This window comes from Notamacropus eugenii, chromosome 6, assembly GCF_028372415.1.
Source record: "Notamacropus eugenii isolate mMacEug1 chromosome 6, mMacEug1.pri_v2, whole genome shotgun sequence".
NCBI lineage: Eukaryota > Metazoa > Chordata > Mammalia > Diprotodontia > Macropodidae > Notamacropus > Notamacropus eugenii.
In genome coordinates, this window is record NC_092877.1 from 224,015,665 (window position 1) to 224,042,396 (window position 26,732).

At 33.9% G+C, this 26,732-nt stretch overlaps 1 protein-coding gene across 3 annotated transcripts in view; it reads left to right on the plus strand.

Moving 5' to 3' along the window:
• Positions 1–26,732, plus strand: part of FGF14 (fibroblast growth factor 14) — an 855,245-nt gene that overhangs the window by 685,917 nt on the left and 142,596 nt on the right. The gene's annotated exons all lie outside the window — the stretch shown is intronic.

Here is a 26,732-nt window from a genome sequence, read left to right on the forward strand (position 1 = left end):
CAGTCATTCAAAGAATGTGTTAGAACTTAGAGGATATTAACATATACCCAGATGAAATTTGTTGGGGAGTTTTATTTAATTTTAGATGACAATTTGTGAGACAGTATACATTCTGAGACAGGCAGAAAAATTATATTGGATAATGGTTCCCATTTGTTTTTCTGAAAAAAATCGTTATGCCTTGTAGGAATTTGAATGTTGAGAGAAATTCTTATTAATTTTTGTGAACATTTTATGCACAAAAGACCTACATTTCACAGTTGTTTAAATGCATATAATCTACTGATATCGCATGAGTTGTATGAATCACAAAATAGCATTCTATTTAACTATTTTTAATCCTTATGGCTGTTGTTTTAAATCACAATCAGACATACTTTTCCCTTTGCATCTGAGATGCTCAGATAACCATATCTTTGGCTCTTTAAAAGACTCCTAACTAAATGATTTAAGAAATCATCATCAAAAAACTTCCACTTAGTTTTGGTCTTTTATTGGTCATTTGGTTGAATTTTAAATTGTCTTGGTGGATTTTTTGTTTGTTTGTTTTACAGTTGCAGATACCATATATATTTGTTATTTCCATACCGTTCAGCTCACCTTGCTTTTCATTTCTAAATTCCTTTATAAGTATAAATTTATTAGTCTTTCTGGTCTATTAGGTATAGTCATAGTGACTGAAGAGACAGTACATACCTTTTAAAGAACTATGACAGGTCATGCCAGAAGTCAGAATGTAATCTTGTATTAGAACTCTAAGTTCTTGGTTCCTACTATTATATAAGTAGTTTATTTATCTATGCTAATGGGCAGTGAGGAAAAAAAAACTAAAATCAACAAATCAGTTCTCTCCAACTGTATTTTTTCCTCCAAAGTAGACATTTTTTCAGTGTGTAGTTGTTAAAGTTCATGTTCAGAAATACCATGATGCAGTAGAAAGAGATGTAAATTTACAGTCAGGCAGATTTGGGTTCAGGTCATTTCCTAGGTGTTTATTTCTTGTGTTTTTCTGGGCAAATAGCTTAAAATTTTAGTGCTCCAAGTAGTTACTAATATGCATTCCTTTTACGAATGATATCCTACATCTAGTAATTAAAATAAAATGAAATTATCACTTATTTTTATTTCCCCTGTCCACACTTGCTTGAAAATGCCAATCAATACATGGTGCAAAATGTAGCTAGATGCAGGAAGAGGAGGGAAGGCAGAGCTGGAAAATCTCGCTAATTACAAACCAAATTGCCTAAACAGCTGGAACATATTCCTCTTTTGCCACGATTTATTTTTGTATTTTCATTTTTAATGTTTTAAAATTTATTTAAATATTTAGTTTTTTCATACAACAGATATTTCTCAACAATATCCTTTACAAAGTGTATTCCCTGAGAAAGAGTTACAAAAGAAGTCACTAGAACTTTAATTTCATCTCTATGATATTAACATTAAACATTGTATTAGGTCAGAATTCTGTTAACTCTGTGTGCACTTTAATTATATGCTATAGTATATATAAAACATTCGTTAAACTCTGAAGTGCCATGGTAAGTATTAGTTGTTATTTATTATGTTGTTGCAGTCTTTGTATAATATAGTAAGGTTTTTTTTGCTGTGATTTCATCATATTTAATTAGATCATAGAGGTCTTCTAATGTTTCTCTGAGTTTTTCATGTTCTTCTTTGTCATATACATGTTCCACTATATTTATGAACCATTATTTTTTCAATTACTTTCCAGATAATGAGCATATATGTCTATATATGTAGACATTTTTAAACTATAAGTAACCTCTTTGAATATATTCCAAATTATAGGATCTTTGGGCCAAAGAGTATAAATAATTTAATAACCATTTGCAATTCCAAGTAAATTTGCAGAATAGATTAAACTTATTTGCAATTCCACCAGGAAATGAATTAGTAAGCCTACCTTGTCATAGAATCTCCAAGATCTTTTACCATTTTTATTCACTTTGCTTAAGACAAAACTGTTTTCATTTACATTACTGAGTACTTTTTTTAAAAAAAAAAATTTAGGTGGCTCCTGATTTTTTTCATAATTTGTTCACCTATTCCTCAGTTGGTGGACTTAGTTTCAAGGTTTTTTTATATATAAAAACAACCACTGCAAATATTTTGTACAAATAAGACCTGTTCCTCTTTCGTTCGGGTAGAAGCTGAACAGCATTGCTGTATCAAAGAATCTGAACAATTTAGGGAATTTTTTTGGAATTTTTTGCAATTGCTTCCCATCATGGTTGGACTACTTCAAAACTCCACCAAAAGTACTTCATTGTGCCTTTTTGCCCACATCCTCTTCAGTGTTTGCTATTTTACTTTTTAGTCAAGTTTGTCAACCTTTTGGGTGTGCAGGAGAACCCTAAGATTGTTTTAATTTGCATTGCTCTAATGATTGTTAATTTGGAATTTTTTTCACTCAGATAGAGATAGCTTAACTATCTCTTTAGAACTACATGATTTTCTCTCTTTTGACCATATATCAACTGGGGAATAGTTCTTTTCCGAAAAACTTGAAACAGTATTTCATACATCTTGGAAATGAGATCATTATCAGAGATCCTTATAACAAATACTGTCCCTCAGTTAGCTCTTTCTTCTGGTCTTAGCTACACTGGATTTGCTTGCACATAGTTCTCTTAATTCTATGTAATCAAAGGTGTCTGTTTTATCTTCTGTGAACCTCTCTATCCCTTGATTGGTCGTTATCTTTTTCCATATTCATATGCTGAAAGGAAATTTCTTCCTTGATCCTTTAATTTCCTTATGGTGTTATCTTTTATCACTAGATTACGTATTCATTTGGAGCTCATGTAGGCATATGTTGTGAAGTCTTGATCTTCCCTTAATTTACGTCAGGTTGCTGTCCAGTTTTCTCAGGCTTTTTTGTTTGTTTGCCTGTTTTGTTTTGGTCGAATAGTGGGTAACTCCTAGAGTAACTGTGGTCTTTGGATTTATTATGCATTATATATTGTGCACCTAATCTATTACCCTGATCAGTCTATTTTTTTAATTAATTGCGAAACATTTTGATGATTACTGCTTTATGGTATGAAGTCTAATAATACCAGGTCCCCTTCCTTCCCATTTTTTTCATTATTTCCCTTCAGATTCTATTTGAATATAGTGGAGTTTTTTGGCTATTACGTACGTGGATACAATAACCATTTCTTACGATCAAATAAGAGTATTGAGATTTAAACTCATTCCCCGTAGAGACGCTTATGTAGATAACTCCAGTAACAGATACTATGCTGATGAGAAAGAAGGAAGAAAACAAGCATTTATGAAGCACCTACTATGTGCCAGGCACTGTGTTAAGAACTTTGCAAATATTTCATTTGATCCTCACAACAATCCTGGGAAGTAAGTACTATTGTTTTACAGTTGAAGGAAATGAGACAGAGAAGTTCAGCGATTTTCCCAGTATCCCATAGCTAGAAATGTATGAGGCTAGAGTTGAACTCACATCTTTTTGACTTCATTCTCTATCCACTGTGGCACCTAGTGCCTTTGGACAGGGATGATATGGGATGATACGAACCTCAGCCTGTTACTGTGTAACTTTAATTTTATCTTCTGTTTTTTTGTATTTTGTTTTCAAGTACATTAGAGATTGACATTTCATTTTAGTGATATCTATTGAAAAATGTTCTTTATAAAATGAAAAAAAAGCCTATGTCCTTAATGTATTTAACTTTTGGGTTACATTGAGGATAGCTAACAGAGGGAAAGCCTTCCAAGGGTAACAGCATTTCTGCCATAAGGAATTATCTGTTTCTTTCATGGCTTGGATTGCATCTGTAGAGATTCTTTAATCTAGGTGCTATCTTTTTGAAACACTGTTATCTAGTACCTTTAAATTTCAACCTATTGTTTGAACTGAATTTCCTGGTCACTGATATTTGCTTTTCTGCAAATTACCTATGTAGCTTGGGACCAGAATGTATATGTGACTCCTATACCAATCTCTGGCATATCCAAATCTTCCTGGTGTGGGTATGATTAAGTTTAGAGTAGAAAGTCATAACCTAGAGTCTGTGAACTCTAAATGTGCATGCCTAATATATACACATATATGAGACACATATATAATCTATACAGTACATATATATGCACTACATATATGTTTACAGACATATATATGGGTATGAATTTTATATTGATGTAACTGCTGCCTGTGCTAATCCCACTGATTTTACATGATGTCTACAAAATATCATTCTGAGAAGGGGTTCATAGGCTTCACCAATGAACCAAAAAGTTTCACTACACACACTCAAAACTTTAGAACCCTTGATCTGGAGTATACTGGTAAGGACTGTGTCCACTCTCCTCCTTTTATAGGCATGTAGAACTTCCCTTTCTTCCTTCAATATATATTTATGTATCCCAAAGGAAAGAAAAGTATTGATGTTCTGAGTGTCATGAAAGGCCAGAAAATCTGTCACTTACGGATCTTGGCATTTTAAGCTAATAAAAAATACATTAGTTGTGTGGTTCATGACTCCAACCAGTCCTATAGAGCAGGGTGGTTAGACAGGCATGATGGAGGAGAAAGTCCCCAGGAGTACAGACTGAATGAGAAGCACTAGTGATAGCACTAGTATGACTGGAGGCCTTTGTGCTCTTGATAACCTGTATGATTCCCAGAATAGGCTCTCCTGGCATAGTGATGACATTTCACAAGCTTTCCTAGAAAATCAACGTAATGTTCAATTATGTTCCCTTTAATTTTCTGCCATTGTGATTACAATTTAGTAGGATGGAGACAATTTTGTTTTTTTCAGCAAGCATGGTCATATGCATAATATTAAAACATCAATTTCACATTCAGTAGAGTGGACTGGTGGACACAGTATCAGCAATCTTTTTTTTTTTACTTCATTTTTTTCTGACTCATGGTCCTTCTAAGACTACTGTGTATTTGATAAAACTTTAGCTCATTTTTTCTCTAAATTTTTTGTCTTGTTGCCCCTGCCATTTAAACCTTGACTAGTAAGAATCACACTGTTTAAGGATAGAACTTATTCAACTATTCTATTTCTTTCAGTTTATATATAAGGGACCGAAATCTCAAAAAGGCTAAGAATTGTAATGGAAGTGAAAAGACATGACACAGGCCTATTTATTTGGACTTCAGAGTAAATAAAGGATAATAAACCTCTAAAAAAAAGAGAGAAAAGGCATGGAGGCCCTATAAAATGAGATGCCTCTTCAGGCATTCCTAGCATACAAAACAAGTCTCACAAACTAGAGCCAGTGACAAGAATATCTAAAAACTGAAGACCGTCATTCCCTGAGAGTCAAGAAGAATTTCACAATGACACTATGTTTGTCTTCTTACCAGGGCCAAGTAATTGTACCATACTCACAAGACTCAAGCTGGTTTCCCTGAGGAGATTTCCTGGAATCTCTTTGTTTTTGCCTTATCAGGGAGATTGAAGTGTTCTCTGAAAAAATTAAGTACTTTGAGAGAACAATAAAAATTAAAGTGAATTTGGAGAAGCAGAGGGAAAACACACTGTCAGATAACTTGCAGATGGAAGAATGTAGCAAGGAGAAGAGCAGATCATTGGACCCTAGAGTTATAGAGTGTGTTTAAGACTTCTCATGGAAGGTAAATTTGGGCACTGAGTAGGGATTCATCATCATCATCTTTTATATACAAGGCTCTAAGATTTACCAAACTCTTTACAAGTGTTATCTTATTTGATCCTTGAAAGAACCCTGTGAAATAGAACTGATAATAGTTGGCACAATGGGTAGAAATCTGAACCTGGAGTCAGGAAGACCTGAGTTCAAATCCAATCTCAGACATTAGCTATGTTTGTGACTCTTGGCAAATCACGTAACCTCAGGTTGCCTCATTTCCTTCCTTTCTGCCTTCCTTCTTTTCTCTCATGAGAGTTGCCTTATGCTACATTAAACCCCGCACTACAAGCATTTTGAAGCTACTTTTCATTGACACATAATACTTTCCCATTATTACTTTTAATTGCATTATTTCCCATTACTAATACTTTCCCAAAGTATTTTCAGTACTTTCGTTGATGCATGCTTTCCCATTCTTTTAAATATGTTTTTAAGATGGGGGATAGCATCACCTTTTCACTTAGTAGAACCATGTTTTTGTGGATAACTCTGTTTCTCTTAAAAATTATTTATAAGATAGCACTGGCTAAATGTGCAACTTTTTCAACCTTTCTTTCCACTTTCCAGATTTTTATTAAGATCTTTTGGTAGCAATTGCAGACAGCTTAGTGCTCATAATAGGATTAAATCCTAGCAGGACTGATTGATTTCTCTTTTTAACTGAGATGGACAAAATGAATTCTGCACACTTCAGGAGGTTAAATTCTTAAGGAGGAAATAGAAGGCTTATGACTTGATTATATTTTATAATCATAGAATTCAGGGATATTTCATTAGAAGTTGAGGGTTTGCTATAAAGTAAATATTAATGTCAGATTTCTGCCTCAAATATTTTCAAGTTCAGTAAGTCATTTGTAACGACATAAAACTGTGTTGTTAATTTATATATTTTGTACAGGTGTATACACATATGTTTATACATGATGCATATATATATATTCATGCAGAATTCAGGAACTTAGAGGAACTCTAAATTATTTCAGAAAGATGAATATGTACTATTATAATTGCCCATTCATTTCTTCCCATTCTGTTTTCAAAGAAAAAGTTTTTTGTAACAAGTATAGCAAATCACTCATATCATTTTGAAAGCCTGTGTGATGTTTAAAATTAAACAAAATATATGATCTTTAATGATCTTAGCATGAACCCTTGAAATGAGAAAGTTCAATGTTAACAAATATTATATATATCTATACATACACACACATACATATTATATATATACATATATATACATTATTTTTCACTCCTAACTCTGTCCTTCATAAGGCAAGTAGCTTATACAGTAAAGCTTATCTACTCAATTTCAGTTAGTTTAAAGATAACTGTAGTACTTCCTTAGTCCTATCCCTTTTGGAATTATAAAAAAAAAATAAAATTTCCCCCTTATTGATATATTTGGAAAGCAGGATTGTCAATTGTACAGTATCATCAGCAACATTAGCAACTTTATATTGTAGAAAATACATGTAATATATTCAGGAATTTAAGCATGAATATATGTGGTAATGCATATATGAAAGTCATACAATATTTTTGAGAAATGAAAATTCATCGCAGCAGCATAGTGATTGACTTCCCCTTGTGCCTGTTTCTACATCCAGTCCTTCCCTATTGAATCTTCCTCCTCCTCCCTTGCTATCTCCTTAATAATAGAGAGATGAAGATAGAGTATGTACTAAACAAAGCCCTTGTAAGTCGAGCTGGCTGATGTACATGAAGAAATTATACAATCTTAAGGCTAGATGGGGTGGAGACCTTAGAGGCTATCATCCTACACTTTGTGTCTTCAAGAAATATATCATATAACAGCATGATATGGGGAAGAGGATATAGATACAGATGACTTTAATAACACCAGGAAAAATATAAATGTAAAGGATAAATACAGTCAAAACACTCTGAAAGGAAGTCATAGAAACACATGCAGCAACTTCTCTACTCCACAGTTCCTACAGACAGATTTGGAAAATGGATCAGATAAAATCTTGATTAGGAAATACAAGATAACATCACAATAAGTCATTTTCCAACTTGTCAGCATACAATAGGAAATTCAGTCGAGGGGCAAGGCAGTGCTTTTGTGTAAGAGGACCAGAGGCCTCAACTTATGTAGAGTGCCATAACAGGAATCAACTGAAAGCTCTGTTGCTCTCTGCTGGTTTGAGCCACAGATCCATGATGGACTTAGGTAGGGACATGCACTTAGGTGTGGCCTTCTGGGATAAGGAGTAGAAGTAGTAAGCTTTAGCCTATGTATCAAGCAAATTGAACATTCAGAAACAAGCAGATGTGTGGTTGAGATACCAAGAACAGAGGAAGTTCTCTGTTCTAGCTTCTAACCCAGTCTGGAGACTAAAGAGAAATAACCAAGATCAGATTCCCAGACCAAAAGGAATCCTATAATTCTATCACTCTGAACAAGCAAAGCTTTTCTCCAGGCTAATAATGGCTGAATCCAGCAATAGACTCTTAGAACAGCAAACAGGGCAAGATCACAGGCAGGGCACTCAGTCCCTCATATAAGGCAAAAACTTATAGAGCTCACATGGTGCCAGGGTGAGGTAGAATGGAGAGAAGTGTTAAGACTCAGACTTTGCCCTGGATCAGATCACTTTGAGATGATTAAAAAGTTTTAGGTCCTCAAGACCAAGAAGTCCTAGAGAGTCTGAAATAACATAATATTCAATATACCCAATAAAGCAGCAGGAGAACAACTTTGAACATTCCCACCAAAAGCATGCAGTGTCTAGCCCTAACATGAAGTCTGAAGTCAAAAAGTATGCTGAAAGAATGAGCAAACACATAATCCCACCATAAAAATCTATTATGATGAATCCACTGGTCACCTATTAAACTGGTCACCAGATGAAAACTTCCAAGAATAATATAGTGAGAATCAAAAAGTTTCCAGGTCAAAGAAAAATAGTGCAAGCAGCCAAAAAAGAACATATTTCAAATATTGATGATCTACAGTCAAGATCACACATGATTTAGTAGCCACCGTCATGAAGAAACAAAGAGCTTGGACCAGGAGAAGGGAAGTAGTGATGGTGAACCTGGGGCCTTGAGGCCACATGTGGTCCTCTAGGTCCTCAAGTGTGGCCCTTTAACTGTATCCAAACTTTGCAGACCAAATGTCCTTAAGAAAAAGACTTGTTCTGTAAAACTTCTGTCTAAAGGCTATATCCAAGTTTTACAGAACAAATCCTTTTCTTAAGGGTTCTGTTCCATTAAGCTTGGATTTAGTCAAAGGTCCACATTTGAAGACCTAGAAGGTCACATGTGGCTTCAAGGCTGCAAGTTCCCCACCCCTGGTTTGAACTATGATATTCCAGAAAGTAAAGAATATAATCCCACATCTGAGACTAACCTACTTATTAAAACAATGTATAATCCTCTAGGGGAAAAATAAAATAGACCTTTAATGAAACAGAGTACTTCCAACCATTCTTGATGAAAAGACTAGAGCCATATAGAAACTTTGAAGTTCAAATATAAGAGATAAAAGAAATATAAAAATGTAAATACAAATGAAAAATCATAAGTGATAAAATAAGGGAAAAACTTCTTACCTTCTAATGTGGGGAGATATTACCTCTATGAAACTGAATGATCACTAGGAATCATAGAGGGAGTCTCATTAGAAAAAGAGCTTTGGAATGGTAATGATACAGCTTGGTAATCTTAAAAGAAGAATAGAAAAGAGGAGAAAAAGTAGACTAGTGCTTTCCTTATTGTTTACTTGATTGCTAAAGCTATGTATTAGTCTTCTCCCTCTATTTGATACAGATTGCACTGTGACTCTTATTTTCCTAATTTTTAATGTGTGTGTATGTGTGTGTGTGTAAGATATATATATATATATATATATATATATGTACGTATGTATGTATGTATGTATGGAGAGAGAGAAAGAGAGAGAGAGAGAGAGAGAGAGAGAGAGAGAGAGAGAGAGAGAGAGAGAGAGACTCTTCTGAATTTTCTTTCTGTTATCCCTCAGAAGTTGTGTAGACGGAGAAATAAGGGCACAACAAATTCTAAGGACAGTGGTCTGCTACCTAAAGGAAATTTCACTGTGGTTTCTATAAATCTTTGAAATAACCTCTCATTCAGCAAGAGGCTTGTGTAGTGAATCAGGAAATCTTTGATAGAAATATGCGATGAAATCTATCCACACTTTCCTGTCACTCTTTTGTCAATCTTGGCTGCCATAAAAAAAACAAATCAGGCTTTGAGAAGAAGGGAGACATATAAGTAAGAATGAGTGTAGAGCTGGTAAAAAAGAGTTCTAGGAAAAGAAAGTTAACTATAAAGATTGGTCTTCCTCACTGGTGAATGAGTGGATTTATGTAGGTGGAAATATCTACTTTTCAGGAGCACTTAGTAAGCTGACCTGTGACTGAAGAATTCATTAGTAGATCTTACTTCTCAGCCTTCATACATTTTGGGTGTCTGATGAGTTTTAAAGAGAAATGAAAGGACCTTTCTTTTACATTTTTCTAATTAGCAGAGTAACAAGCTCCAGGGGAAAAGCTCTGGGGATTTTTAGTCAAAATCTATTTTTTTTAAAAAAAAATCTTTTTCCCTTTATCTCTTTGTTGAAATGGAAATTTTATTTGACATTCATGATTTACCCTTTTTTTAAGGTTTTTACCTCAATTCACTTCATTGTTGAACTGCAATGTTTGGTTTATTTGGTTTGTTTGGTTTATTCGTTTTTTAATCTCACACCTACAATTGTTACCACGATCTTTTTGTTAAAGACAAATTGATATTACCATGTCTTTAGAATGACCTGGAAAACAATCTATTGGGAGTCGCCTTTAAAAATGATTTTTTTCTGTTTTTGTAATCTGATTTAACTAAGTGGCTATACAAATACCGATTTATTGTACAGGAATTTTTGTTACACTGTAATATACTTTGCTAAAATTTTAAAATATAATTTACCCTCTATAAGATTTTGCAACATTGTCATTTAGTTTGCTAGTATTTCAAAGAATAATTTTTCCTCTCTAAGATTTTGCAAGGGAAACATGTTTTCCTGGAAATGTAAGGACAAGTTTTGGCTTTTGCTGCCTCTACGCCTGGAATGCTTTGTCCTCATTTACAGTCTATTGAAATACTAGTCATGATCTAAAACATAGCTCAAAACCATCTTTCCTATGAAACCTTCCCTGATTCCCTCAATTGTAAATCATCTTTCTTTTGATAATCCTTAAACAGCGCTCAATACCTCTCAGGGATATTTTTCATGATCCATTATCTACTATTGCTATTTGTGTATATAGTATACCCTTCTTACAATTCTATAAGGAGTATGAGGGTAGAGAAACTTGAATGCCCAGTACCTTGTATAGTATTTTACGTACCATAGGGATTTATTTTTTAAACATTTTTAAGTATGGGATCTCTAGTTTGCATGAATCTTCTTTAGGAGGCTGTAATATTCCAGGACTTGATGCAGTCGGTGCAATATCATTTGCAAAGGGAGTAGAGGAATGGTTTCACAAATTGTTGTGCTGGTTGTACACTTGCTTCTTGGCCGTGGTCTTCCTTTACTGGGTTTCTTTTTGTAATTGCGCCATTGTTAATAAGATGCTTAAAATGTCTTCATTAGGGGAAAAGAAAAATCATTACTTGAAATAATCATAGAATCATAGAGACTCCCTTCTACCATATAACTCACTGAGTTGCCACTTAGCCTTTATTTGAATACCTCTGAAGATAACCCACTACCTCCTAAGGCAGTCCATTCCACTTCTGGAGAGCTATCTTTGTTAAGAAGTTGTTCCACTCAACACTATCCACCACTGCCACTGCTGCTGCACTACCACCACCACCACCTTATACCAAGATTATATTTGCCTCATCTCTGGTTAGATGATGCTCATGCAGTTTTCCCATCTTGAGCTTAGTATTTCTCTGTCTTTCCATATTTTTTTAATTGATGTCAAGTATACCCCTTTGGACTTCAATTTGATACTTTTTCCCTATCTATTGGTTTTCATGTCAAGTCAACAAATCCTAATATGAAAAACAGAACCACATCTAATGAAAAAGAAGGGAGGATAGCTCCTGCTAAGTATGAACTGATTTGTCACCTCTAAGCATTTTTAATGCCTTGGTTTCCTTAGAATCATATTGAGGAAGAATTTAGAGAAATAATGTTATTTTACTTTTACAAAGTTTTACAGGTACTATCTCATTTAATTTTCACCAAATCTCCCTATTCCTCCCTACTATGAGTATTCTTTGCAACACCAAACAGAAAGGGAAACTGAGAGATCAAGAGACTTTCTTAAGGCCAAATGGTTATTAAGTGGAAGAGCTAAGACTGAAAACTATTTTGACATTTTGTCTAATATTCTTTCACTTCATCACAGAGGAGAGAATCTATTTGGCCTATGGAGTTGAGGACATTCTAGTCTTCTTGCTCAAAGTTCTTTTTTTGCTTTAAGAAATTTCAGTATAACTATGTTAAACAGAGCCTTTCTATGGCATAGATTTGGTTACACCACATGTTCAGTCTTTTTTTGAATGTAGGGATATATCAAAGAGCAGTTTTCCACTAGAACAATGAAGACCTATAATACATCATGTTCCTCTTGTGTCCCAGAAACTTTTAATGAGGCTCTGCTGCATTATGATGTCACTTAGCAGAAGGAGGTCTAAAAATCTCACAGTGGTGCTAGAGACCAGATATATATCTGTTTGGAAGTGGACAGGCAAGAGCTGTGGATACATTCTTCACTTATCTTTATTTTGTGTTTTTCTTAACCTCATCATAATAGTGATATTTGCCTTAAGAAATTGTCCTTCAATTCCCCCTCCTCATTATTCCTCCTTGTTAGCATCTGTTCTGTGAGTAAAGAAAGATGTCACTGTTTTCTTATATTGAAACAGGAATTCTCAAGTACTCTCCCTCTCCTCGTTGTCTCTCCCTCCTTCATAAATCTGATTGTCCATTGTGGAAGTGGTACATTGGGAGAAATATCAGAAACCGCCTCTTAACAATCTCTTCAGCTTTTTGCTGAGCCCAGCAATAGAACCAGAAAGTAAATGAGAACTTAGAATTTTGGTCTATAGACCACGCTCCAAGATATCTTATCTGTGCTAAGGGGAGAGCTCATTTACCTACTCTGTAGGGTATTATTATGATCACTGTTACTGCAACCCAAGGAATGTCTTCCTTGGTACATTGCTTTGATTGTCCCAATCAGGTTAGACTTCCTAAAGCAATTAGACTAGCCAAAGAACTGTTAACAGTAGGTAGTTCATCAGCTAAGTAAAAACTAGTCAAAGCAGAGTATAGAAATAATTTTTGCCTTAAGCCCTTCCTGAAGATTCTTGTTCATTCTTTCCTTGCCTGCTTACTCTTCCTCTTCCTTTCCCTCAAAATGCCATCTTTCTCATTTCCTATCCTTCTCTATTCTTTGGTTTATCTCCCTTTAGCATGTTTTTTTCTTGATTTCTTTCATGCTTCCTCCCCTGAATTCACCAGTCAACAAAAAGTTTGAGCTCCTATAACATGTAAGCAAACTTAATACTAAAGGTAAATATCATCTTCGTTATCAAGGAGATGAAATTTGCTTTTGGAAAAAAAAGACATATACTTTAGATAACTAATGGCATACAATAGTTTAGTAAAAAGAATTCTATGCAGAGTAAGTACTATAGAAAGTCGAATGTCCCTAGTACTTAGCAGAGTGCCTGGTGCAGAGTAAGTATTTAATAAATGCTTGTTGATTGACCCATTGACATCCCAAGTGAGTGGAGTAAAGGCAAGTCTTACAGAGAAGGTAAGATCTGAGCTTGGCTTCAAAGCATGAGTAAAATTAAGATAGGAAGTGAGTTCATAAACACACTTACTATTTGCAAGCACTTTACTAAACACTGGGCATTAAAGAGTACCACAAACTTGGCATCTACTCTTATTATATTAATAAGATAACATGTAAATTGTTAGATAAAGAGAAAGAAAAGTTCTAACTGGCTAATGAGTGGAATTAAATTTGCAAAGTGGATGTGGGTCTTCTTTTTGGGGTGGTAATTTTTATAAATTTTGAATAAAGATATTATTGAAAGGAGACACAAACTTTACTTCTCCTTAAATAGTGCGAGCTACCTGTGGGTCTGTTTTACATGGTAGATAAATAATTCTCTACTCTTGTTGTAGCAAACTCTGAAATAGTGAAAATTGTTTTTGGATTATTATGTTATCAGTTTAATTTACATGTTATATAAACTACATATCATACATGACAATCCCTAAATTAATTTACAATTCCAAAATTAATTTACATAACTTTATTGACAGTTAACTAGTTTCTAGGGACATTTCCCAAGGTACTTGTCCATTGGAGGTTGATAATAACAGTAAAAAAAAAAATAAAACTTTGCTAATCAAATTAGAACAACAGATTATTTTTAATTCAGAAGTTGTGGAATACCATATTACAGACTTAAGGACTGGAGCAAATTCAGAGACTAGGTGAGAAATCAAGGGGTTCTGTAAAGTGTTTTATAATTGTGACCTCATCATTATTAGCATTAGTGCTTTTATGTTCTCTGAATCTCAAATGTATGCTTTTTTCATCAATTTCATTCTTTTTCTATGTTTTCTATTGATACATCATCTTTGACTTCTTTGTTTCATTTTCTCTCCTCTTTTCAGCAACATCTCTACATCTAATACAGCTTCTCTTTTCAATGACACCCCCTCTTCTTTCTATCATTTTTTTTACCTGTATAGATACTTCCAACTTAGATTCTTAAATTTAAAATTATTATTTTATGTTCTCTTCCTATTTCCTTCCTGTAGTAATTCTTAATATCCAACTGTTTTAAGGAAAGGGATCTATACACCTCAACTGTGATCTTCTTGATTCTCTGTACTGTTATACCTGTGCTTTGGCCATTTATATCTATATAGATATAAAAATATATATATCATCAAACCTTCTATGATCATAAAATGGAATTTTTCTTTGATTTCTAACATGATTAGCTTTGTGACATGACAATGTTAATGATAACTAGCAGATAGGGCTAGTTTTTAGATTTTGAATCAAATATCTGAAGAAGGCATCTTCATTTAATAGGCTTTATTTCTACAAGTGAAGGCCTAAAGAATTAACTAGTGGTGTCATACTCACTGTTGGTAGAGCTTCCAGAATCCTTTGAAATGTTCTTTAAGTCCTAGAGAGTGATCTTTATAATCTGCTGTTGATTTTAACTTTGTAAATGATCTTTTTCCTTACTTTTGTCTATTATCATCATTGACATTATTAAAAGGTATTTTGAAGCTGCAAGTAGGTACATCTTCTGAGTGAAACACTAATCAAAGGCAGTGTTTGTCATGTAGGATCCCACATCTTTCAATGCATTGCTGAGATTTGGAGACGTTCCTATGCATATCTTTGTAGAATTAATTCACAAGAAAGAGATGCTGCTTGCAGCTCACCAAAAACTTTCTGCCAGGGCAACTTCTAAAGGATCAGTGTCTTTTATCACACAACATTCCTCAAAACCCCCCAGATCTTGGATCAATGCTGTCACAGTGAATATAAGGGTGCCTATAAGTTTTCATCTTTAATAGTCTTAGCTTTCTTGAGTAAAAGCAAAGCAATCTGGCCACATAACAATAAAGTGTTATTATACATGAAGACTAGGCTATGGCAAAGATAAAAACCATTACAATGTTTTGTGTAATAAAATTGTGCAATTTGCATTTATTGTTATGTAAAAGATGAGTTTTATCTAAGTACTTTCTTCATATAACTATCTAATGTTTACCTCTATACTTTTTTCAAAAGTCAGCGATCTTCATTTATCATCGGGAAATATAATCTTTAAAATTTGTTAAATTATCTTAATAGAAGTCCCCAAACTTATTGGACTACCATCCCCTTTAAGAAAAAAATTACTCAACACCTTGCCTCCCCCAGCCTCCCTGTGAATCTACTTTGTTTAACTCTTTAACATTTTTTTGGAATGTCTATCATTTCAAAAAATATTTTTAAATGATGTATCTTAAATTTAATAATTTATAATTTGTGGGTATTTTTCCGGCACTGAAATTTTGATGACCCAATATTACATCCTTTAACTATATAGTATCTTACTGTAAACAAGTCATTACATGTACATCTTTCTGTTGATGTATACTGGATTTCCTGACAATGTAGAACACTTGCCTGCCAATGCTTGCTTGTCAGAGTATTTGACCACTGATCAGTTGTAACTTGCATTTTGTGTGTTTATTTGAAAAGGATGCAATGATTACAATTTTAACTCTTTTACATAACAGATGAAATATGCACGAATGTTTATTTCCATAATTTTCTTCTTTATTTATGCTTCCACTGTCCCCTTATTTTATTCAATGCACCTCAATTGCACCTAAGGTTACTACCACCACCCTGTGTCATTCTACCCCCCCCCCCCCCCCAGCAGATGGTGTCACCCACTTTGAGAGCCTATAAACATATTTAAGTCAGAGTACAATATTATTAAAGAACTTACTTGGAATCCATGGGGAGAGGGGAGGAATGGCCGCTTGGGAATATGATCATCATCAGTCATGATGGCAAGTGCAAAAGTGAGCTATATGAATATAGTTTTTTTAAATGAAATGAAGATTCATAAAACAATTATATATTTTTGGCAGTTACCTTCCCAGGGATCATTTCACTGCAGAGGTACTTTACAATGAAGTTGAATGAGTAGATGCAGAGCTTTGAGTGCAGCAAGTCTGTACTTGGACAATATGAATAAATTAGGAGGAAAGAAAGACCTGTGTTCTTCTTCCTGCCTCTAATATTTGGTAGCTTTGCCATAATAGACAAGTTACTTAACCGTTGTGAATCTCTATTTCCTCTTCCCTCAAATGTCATTGGAATTACCAATCTTGAAGAATTACTGTGATGTTTGAATGGAGGAATATTTGTGAAGTGCTTTGCAAAACTTCAAATTTGATAGAGAGAGAGAGATAGATAGGTAACTCTTCCATAAATAAGGCATTCTATCTATCGGCTCCAGCCATTTTCCCTAGCTGTCCCCTTTGCCTGGAATGCTCTTGTTCTTCTGTTCCAGCTACTGACCTCCCTGTCTTCCTTTAAGTCCCAGTTGAAATCCTACTTTTTACAGGAATCATTCCCCAGATCTTCTAAATTCCAGTGCCTTTTCTTTATTAACTACGACCTATTTATTCTGTATACAGGTTACTTTGTTTATATTTGAATGTTCTCTTCCTCATTAGATTGTAAGCTCCTTGAGGGTGGAGACTGTCTTCTGCTTCTTTTTGTATTTCCAGTAAGGGCAGCTAGGTCGTGCAGTGGATAGAGCACCAGTGCAGGAGTCAGGAGGACCTGAGTTCAAATTTCACCTCAGACACTTAACACTTACTAGCTGTGTGACCTTGGGCAAGTCACTTAACCCCAGTTGCCTCATCCTGGGTCATCTCCAGTCATCCTGATGAATATCTGGCCACGGGATTCAGATAGCTCTGGAGGAGAAGTGAGGCTGGTGACCTGCACAGCCCTCCCTCACTCAAAATAAAGTCAAGTGCAAGTCATGTCATTATTTCTCTGATGGCATGGTCTTCTTTGGCAATGAAGGATGAACACATTTCCAGTGCTTAACACAATGCCTGACACATAGTAAGTGTTTAATAAATTTTATTGATTGATTTATGTTTACATATATGTATGCAGGTTGTTCCAAAAGTCTTAGTGCAGTTTTAATCTCTAATAGCTTATGGTGTGTGTGCATGCATGGGTGCATTATCATATTTCTCAAGTTTTGTTGGTTTTGCTTCTTCCAGTTATCTAATTCAGCTTTACAAATTCATTGTCTGTCTTGGTTCTGGTTTCTGATGATTGAATGAGATAATAAGGTGGAAGGTTCATTGATCCTATATATACTGAATTCCACAAGCCTGTAACTTGTTCAGTGTCATGCTGGTGTCAGTCTTGAGACTCATATTTATTTCTTCCAGGTCCAAAAACTAATGATCACTAAGTCTTTTTGATGGAAGGTAATTCTCAATGTGGAGTAGGAAAAAGAACTTAATTCTAGCATATGTAACAATGTGTTGGAGCAAATACCATGATGGGAGTCTATAAAGGGAAGTTTTGGATATTCAAAGGGGAGATATGAGAATATTTTGCTAGTCATGTTGGAAGACTAAAACAGACTTTACTTCCTTCCCAATTTTCTAAGTCTTACTCTGCTCCAATCCCTCTTTTTTCTTCCTCGGGTCAAAATGAATTTGCTGTTTAACAAGTCCTTACCTTATTTTAGCTACTGCATCCTTCCCTTTGTCTTTATTGAAAAGACATAGTAAGTATGCCATGGAGGAAAGTAAGTCTTGGTGATATACACAGGAACTTTCTCAAGTGTGAACTCAGACTGGACTGTTACCGGCAAAAAGAAAATGTGAAAATATTACTTTTATTCCATGAAGATCTGCAAAGGATCACAGTTTAGCAGGACTTATAATTCAGGAAAAACATTTCCCTTTTATCTGGTACCTATCTATTGAATTTAATTAGATTACAACTTTCTTGAGAACAAAGTTATATGTCTAAGTTAAGATTTTCAAACTCCACAAAAGTTAATGATAGAGCATTTGGATATTGCTAATCATTATTAGAAGAATTAAATCCCTTATTATTTTTTAACTTTTATGGATCAATAAGTAACTTGTCTGCAGTTCACATCTGGAAAATTCCCAATATTCTCCCACTATGTGATGTATGTAATGGGGAATAGAAGTTGGAAAAGAAAATATTTTGAATTAGTTAACTTTTAGAATGGAAAAGTGGAATAAGGCATAATTAGGAGACATTTCCATTTCTTTTTTACTTAGTTCTTGAAGGAGTAGTTGTTTTCTATGGAAAACCTTGATTTCTTGGTAAGAATGATTACATATCACTTTGTATATGATAGGGAATTTTCTAGCGTATGCTTACTTCTGTTTCTTACAGTACTTCAGGCAATATAATCAGAATTAAAAAAAAAAGACAGAAAAGTGACAAAACTGTCTGATACTTCCTTCTTGTCTGCCTTTATTTTATGGCACTGTATCTCTGACAATTGGAAGGAATGCAACTGAGTGGGAAATAAAGAGATGTCTGATCTAGGAGCCCTCTTTAAATATCGGATTTGGGAGGAGGTCTTTGATCCTCCCTCTAGCCCTCCAATCAAAGGGTGTCAGGACACTGAAGTTACTGATGAGGTGTGAGTACCACAACTGATGAAGTCTTGAAGGATGATGAATTTCCTGATGATGGGATTTCTGGGAGCATGATGAAGACCTGTCCAAGAGGGCAACTAGGTAGGAAATGACTGACATACTACAGGATTAAAGCCAAAGTCATCTAGTCCATTTCGGTTGGGACATTAAATAATTAAAATTAGTTACATTTTATTGAGCCAGTTAGGTCTGTCCATTTCAGTTGTGAGCTTGAAGGAGTTAACTCTGAATTGGATAAATTGCAAAAAACAAACAAACAAACAAACAAAAAACAACTACCACCAATAACAAACATCTCTGAAAATGATCACTTTTATTTGCTTGTATTTTTATTCAAAGAATTGTCAATAATTATAAAACACTAATTTTAACCACGTAAATATTTATTAAGTGCCAACTATGTGCCAGTCACTGTGCTAGGTACTGAGTGGACAATTAATAAAAAGAAAATCTCTACCCTCAATGAGTTTATAATATAGGTGGGGAGATAATACACAAAAGGAGGCAGGAAATTCAGGGGATGAGAGGGAGAAAGGACACCAGGAAGTACTGGCACCACCACTCCATCTTGGCCCATTGGATTGAAATCAGATAGGGCAACCGATGCAAAGGGGAGAGCAAAAACTAATTTCTTATTTTCTCTATCTCACTAATATTTTAATAGCCTATATTTACACAGCATTATTGTAGTTACCAGTCCTCCTGTCATATAAAAGCAGATATTGCAAGTACTGGGTCTCCCAAAAATTGTTAGACTTTTAAAATTACACCAAGGACTTCTGGGGCATCTTCTAGTATTACTCTCATTTCGCTCTTGAGAAAACTAAGGATCAGAGATATTAAGTGGTTGATTTGGTGTTATACAGTAGCAAACCCAGACTTTAAACCCAATTTTATCACTCATATTTTTTACTGTTCTAGATTGTTTTTAAAGCTGGAGATATGACATCAAATGAGATGCTGGAACATGATTCATTGAAAGACATAAGGTGTATAATATGTGAAAAGCTACGTATATATTTTAGTAGATAAGCTATTTGGAACAGTACATTCACTGATTTACATAACTAATTGAAATTCACATGGCCAATGTAGCCTTTTAAAGGCAGTGTTCTTGTTGTCATATGTCAACAATTTTCTTCTTGTGGAATTTATAAGTTCTCATCTTGTAAATGTCAAGTCTGCATAAGGAGACAGTTACATCACTGCAAAGTAAGCTGATAAATATGTTATTTTCACAACATTTTAAAAATTGTGAGGAAAATAAAAGTAGTATAAACTATCAGAAAATAAAAAGAAATTGTCACTGATAATAAAATAAGATATAAAGAAGACAATAAATTGTGTGTGTCCTTTTACAAAGATGGAAAAATAGCACATCTAAAATATCTGCATTATTACACATTTTGTTGGAATATTGGGGTGGATAACCTCAGAGTTATTTTGCAATTTTAAAATTCCTTTGGAAGTTTTCCTGGCCTTTTTGTTTTGTTTTAAACTATGCCAGTATATTTTAGATCTTTTGCATACATTACCTACACAGTAGTTGACTGGCTTGACTACTTTCAGAAGTATGAAGAGCAATATTTTTTGAGACCACAATTATATCTACGAAAATTCACTATGTAGTAAATTAACAACAAATCATTTCCTGAGCACTCACTATACACAGAACTCTGTTTCGTAAACTGCAAGATATTAGATAATAAATGGCAATTATATATACTGATTAAATTAGAGTATACATCAGGTACTATATAAATTGTCTTTCCTTCCTGTTTCCTAGTCAACTGTTCCTTTTTTTCTACCCTATCTTGTTATCCTAACTAAGCTAGACATTTTTAAATCAAATGTGACACTATGAGAAATATTTTCTTCCCCACAGATATGTTTCCTCTTTATATAAGGAACTTTTACATTCATAAGACTCTTGGAATTAACCTTGTTTAAAAAAAATACATGCGTATAACTGTGGATTGTGATAGCATATTTCTTTTCATTCATTCTGGTATTACACTTCTTCCATGGCAAAGGAAAGTATCAACAAATGATGCTGTCATCAGTGAAGATATGATGCACTTTAAAGGAGTATTTTGTTTTAAGTCATTGACCTTATTTATTATACCGAATCTTCATATATCTTGAGTGAGGCAAATAATTGTTCTGAGGGATTGATCACACACACACACACACACACACACACACACACACACATGCATGTATGTATATATAACAACAAGAAATCAAATTTGTATGTAGCAAAAATATTAATCCAAAAACATATGAGTACACATGCACAGACATATATATATATATATATATATATATATATATATATATATATATATATATATATATATATATATGTCATATCTAGACAAATAGTAGTGGAGAATTTTTCTGGATGATTCAAGGGTCCTAAAGAATTCTATTATTGAAGATCCTTAAGAAATTAAATGAAAATGAATTTTTTCACCTCGATTACTCAGATGCCTTATAATTCACTACTTTACCCTAGACCATCAAAGCATATATACAGAAAGAACTACATTTTGATGCATAAATCTTAATTTTAAATGATTTGGCTAATTCCCTACCTACTCGTCTCCCTCCTTAGGCTTTAAGGTACTCAAGGACAGGGACTGTCTTTCATCTCTTTTTGTATTCCCATCATTTACCACAGTGCCTGGCACATAATAGGAGCTTAATAAATACTATTGATTGATCAATTAATTACTTTTCAACTTAAGTTTAGCATACTCATTTTACTAGTATTGTATCATCTTTCACATATCTATGCATAATTTTATCTCATCCTCTAAAATATATATAATGGATAATACTCAATCCTGCCACACTCTACTAGCATTTCCTATTTTCTATCTTAAAAATGAGTCTTGTTTCCTTGCAAATTATTTCCCATTCTATTGACAATAGAATTTGGGGGTAAAAAATAATTGTCTAGCAATGATTTTTGAGTTAAAATACAAAAAAAAACCAGTCTACAATCCTAAAAATTGTTTTTTTAAATTACACAACTGGATATGAAAATTGTTGACCTGGTCCTACCAAGAGAATTGCTGGTGGCATGTAAGAAGTTTGAAGTAAGAATATTTTTTAATATTAACAAATAGACCAATTTTCCTGAAACAAAGAATTTATGATATATGGAGGAGAATAATATATAGAATAAGTGTGAAGGACTTTAAATACCAGACAAATGAGTCTGTATTTGATCCTACAGGCAGGGGGAACCATTGGAAGTTTTTCATAAGAGGAGTGACATGGTTAGACATCTGGCATCTATGAAGAGGATAGTGTGAAGACACAGGAAGCAGGGAGCCCATTTAGGAGGCTATGCCAACAGTCCAGGACAGAAGTGATGAGTGAGCATTGTCCTGTAAATGGATAAAAAGACATCTCTTAAAAGATATCTCTTAAGAGAGATAAAGAAGTTTAATATCAGAGTGATGAGTTAATTTATGTAAGACGATGTATTCAAGTTAGCAAGTGGAAGGATTAGGGCTCTAAGCCAGTTGTCCACACCCACAGTATACATTTTTCCTATCAAATCATGTTTTACTCTAATGCATTGCCTTTACATTAGTTCTCTATTTATTAAATAATTATTTGGTCTCTTAAAAATATATAGTTTATGTTTAAAAGCACCTTAGAACAGTTAATAAGTCCTAATTAGCATGCAAAATATTTTGACTTTCTACCATCATTAATACTTAAATAGTTACAAAGTTGGATCAGTGTAAAGTCTTAAAAGTGAGTTAGCTGATTTAACTTTATGTCCGACTCTGTCACTTCCTAGTTCTATGAGAAGTTATTTTTTGTTATTTTACCACTCGAGACTCATTTTCTTATCAATAAAATGGGATAATAATAGCTCTTTGTTGCAACAAGTTAGGCTAGAATGAACCTATTGCATATGAAAGCATTCCAAATGATGTAAAATGAAAGGGTATAAAATTTTAAGGTGTTATTTTTATCCTAGAAAGATTTGTAAGATGACTTGAAAGATGTTATCATCTTGGTAGGTTATAAATAAGTTACCATGAAAACTTCATATCTATGATAATTTATCTACAAAGTGATTTGCTGTTAGCTAAAGAAATGCTAAGGGGCTTTGTGCTACCCCTCTGTGGTCCAGGATCAAGGACTACTATTTGGTGCCATGTTTAAGACCAGATTTGGAAACGCTGTTCCAAGAGCAAGTTGAGCACTGAAGAATTATGAAGAAGTTTTTGTTCAATTGAATAACAAAAACAGCAAAATACTCCAAGTAAGCTTCCTGAAAGGTTAATTAAAAATCTCTGTCAAAGACTCATGACTCAAAGAGTCATGGAATACAAAATTTTAGAAGGAGGCTCTTGACCAGTAACCCCAAAACCAAGTAATCTAAAAGACTTTGCTGAAAGATCTATATAATGTATTGGTTGCTTAGAAGAAACTAAGCATAAAATCCAGAATGAAGCTTATTATATAAATAAGTGGAATATATATTAAAGAGAATGTACTACATGTAAATACAGTATATAAACCTGAAGTTTTCATTACCGTTCATCACTTTATTTAAATAAGAAAGTTTTTATTATTATAAAATAAAAATAATGAAATAAAATAATAAATTTAAAATGAAAAAAATACATTTCTCAAAGAAAAAGCACAAGAAAACCATAATTAAAACACTGGGTTAAAATTACATTATGCCCAAATACAGTATTTTGAATGGTTTACGTTTGTTGCTTCAAAGTCCTGATAATTTTTTGTTGTTGTTAAGTGTAAATGCCCAAACCTTTTTTTTCATATTTTCATCTTCCCTTCCATGTACCAGATTTTAATTTTTTTCCCAAGCCAAACTCCCTCAGGTATAAAATTGTGTCTTGCAATTTTGAATTTAATATAATATTTCATGAAAGTTTATTTTCAGATTAAACACAAAAGAATCCAACAAGTTCAATTTAAAGTTCATAAATGAGATTTTGAAAGACCAGTGATAAAATTTTAAAAAGTTCAAAGAACTTGCTGACCTTGAAAAAGAAGCTGATCCAAGTTAGACCTATATTCAAATCCTCTCTGGCACATCCTAATTTTTCTGACTCTGGGCAGATCAGGATATCTCTCTGTATTACCAGACCATTCTTTTAAGACTATAAATTGCAGAGCAGGTGTTGATCTGAACTGGTAAAGGGAGTTCTTTATTAGGACCTCTTTATCACAAAAAAATCACTGATTAAGCGGCATAAAGGAAATATTGACATTCTCAACTCATATTTCATTTTTTCTTCTCTTTTTCATTTTCTTCCTTCTCATATCTCTGTTTCTTCTCTTTCCATCTTCTCCTCTATGGGAAGCATCATGCACAGTGCAAAGAGTATTACCTTCATGACTTGAAGGTTGATAGGTTCAGAGCCCACCTCTTAGTTTCTATTCAGCCTTTGGCAAGGCGTTTAACCTTCTTAGTCCTCAACTTCTTCATAAGTAAAATTAGAGGTTTAGAATAAATGACTTCTGAGATCCCTTTCAGGTATAGATGTATGATCATATAATTTTTTCCTCTTATCTTCCTCCAAATTTTCACTAGTTTATTATGCTTTCCCTTTCACTCTTTAGTTTGAAGTCTGATTCATTGCAATTGCTCTTCAGTCATTTTCCAGTTTTATCCAACTCTAAGTGACCCCATTTGGGGTTTTATTTGCAAAGATACTTGGAATTGTTTGCCATTTCCTTCTCCAGTTCATTTTATAGTTGAGAAAACTGAGGCAAATAGGGTTAGGTGACTTGCCTAGGATCACACAACTAGTTAAGTGTCTGAAGCCAGATTTGAATTCACAAAGATGAGCCTTATTGACTCCAGGTCTAATGCTCTATCCACTGCATCACCTAGTTTTCATTAATTTTGATTCATTTCATTTATTAATCACTATGTGAAAGGTATTCATTGGTGGAATTGCGAACTGGTCTAACCATTCTAGGGAACAATTTGGAACCTTACCTAAAGAGCTATAAAACTGTGTATACCCTTTGACCCCATAATACCACTAATAGATCTCTATCCCAGAGAGATTAAAGAAAAGGGTTAAGGATCTATATATACAAAACTATTTATAGCAGCTCTTTTCTACAAAGTGGAAACTGACTAGATGCCTATCAATTGGGAAATGACTGTGGTATATGACTGTGATGGACTACTATAGTACTAAAAGAAATGATGGGGGAGGGGGGATATAGTTTAAGAAAAATCTTAAATGAATTAAGGCAGAATAAAGTGAATGGAACCAGAAAAACATTGTATATAATTATAGTGATACTGTAATGACAATGCATTGTGAAAGACTTAGCCACTCTGTTCAATACAATGATCCAAGACAATTCCAAGGACCTCATGATTAAAAATGCGATCCACCTCCAAAAAGGAAATTGATGAACTTTGAATGCAAATTAAAGCATACCTTTACGCTTTCTTTATTTTTCTTGCTTTGTCCCCATCACAGATCATATGGAAATACATTTTGCATGACTTCACATGTATACTCAGTATCATATTACTTGTCTTTTCAATGAGTGGAGGAGAGACTGGAGGAAGGAAGAAAATTTGAAAATAAAAAACAATTAAATGAATGTTATAATAAATGAATAAAACAGCAGAAAAATACATGAAAGGTATTATGTGATGTATTGGGGATAAAAAGATGAAACAACCATCACACCAGTTCTTGTCCTCAAGGAGCTTACATTATATTTGTCTTTAAGGATGACGTCTACCTATCAGTGTTTTATTTTGTTTATATTCCCCTTCCTCTTTAAGCAGTTCTTTAAAAAAAGTCTCTTTCATATCCTGGGTCTCACTCATCAGGATGGACATGGAGGTGGAGTGAAGCAAGCCACAAGACAGTGCACTGTAGAATCTTCTAAGAATCTGGGTTTTCATAAAACCTACTCATATCAATTGTACTGAATGTCTCTATGAATGGATCTTGGAAAAAACTTAAAAAAAAAATTTTCACTATATTGTTCCTCAACATAGATGGGATATATTCTAGGTTCTCTCTAGAGGTGAAACTACTTTACTGTCTAAAGTTGGATATATCTTTTAAATTATATGAATGAAGATAGGAACTGAATCTGTTATTTGGTTGACATAAGGGACTCCCAGATGAAGAAATGTATCCAACTGACATGGACGAACACCTTCTCTGAAACTTACCGTCTTAGAGGTTTTTCTAGAGCATTGAGAAGTTAACGGACTTGTCCAGAGTCACAGAGCAGATGTGTTCAAAGTGCGAATTCAACTCAGACCTTCCTCACTTCGAAGTCAGCTCTCTGTTCATTATAACATTCTGTGATGGATGTCACATTACCAGAACACATCTATGGTAGTTTCTGGTTGATACATCTCCCTCCACTTAAACAATCCTATATAAAAATGACATTGGATATATGATAAATATTTTTGTCTTAAAATGTTATGTAGCTAAGGCAAAATAATGCTTCCCTGGGGAAATAATAATTCTTCTAAACAGTCTCAGGCTATGAAAGTTCCTTTAGAGAATTCACAGGGGGAATGTTTTGATGCAGTTATGAATGCAGAATTTATTTTTCCTGACAAGATAGCAATTTGGGTCAGATTGAAGAGGAGAGGGAAAAAATAGTGATACTTCTTATACATTATTTCTCCTGATGTTCAAATATAAAAGATAATGCTCAGTCAATTTCTGATCTACAGATAGCTCTTCCAAATTAAAAAAGTATTTTTCAACCTTCCTTTTTCTTAGCAGCATCTTCT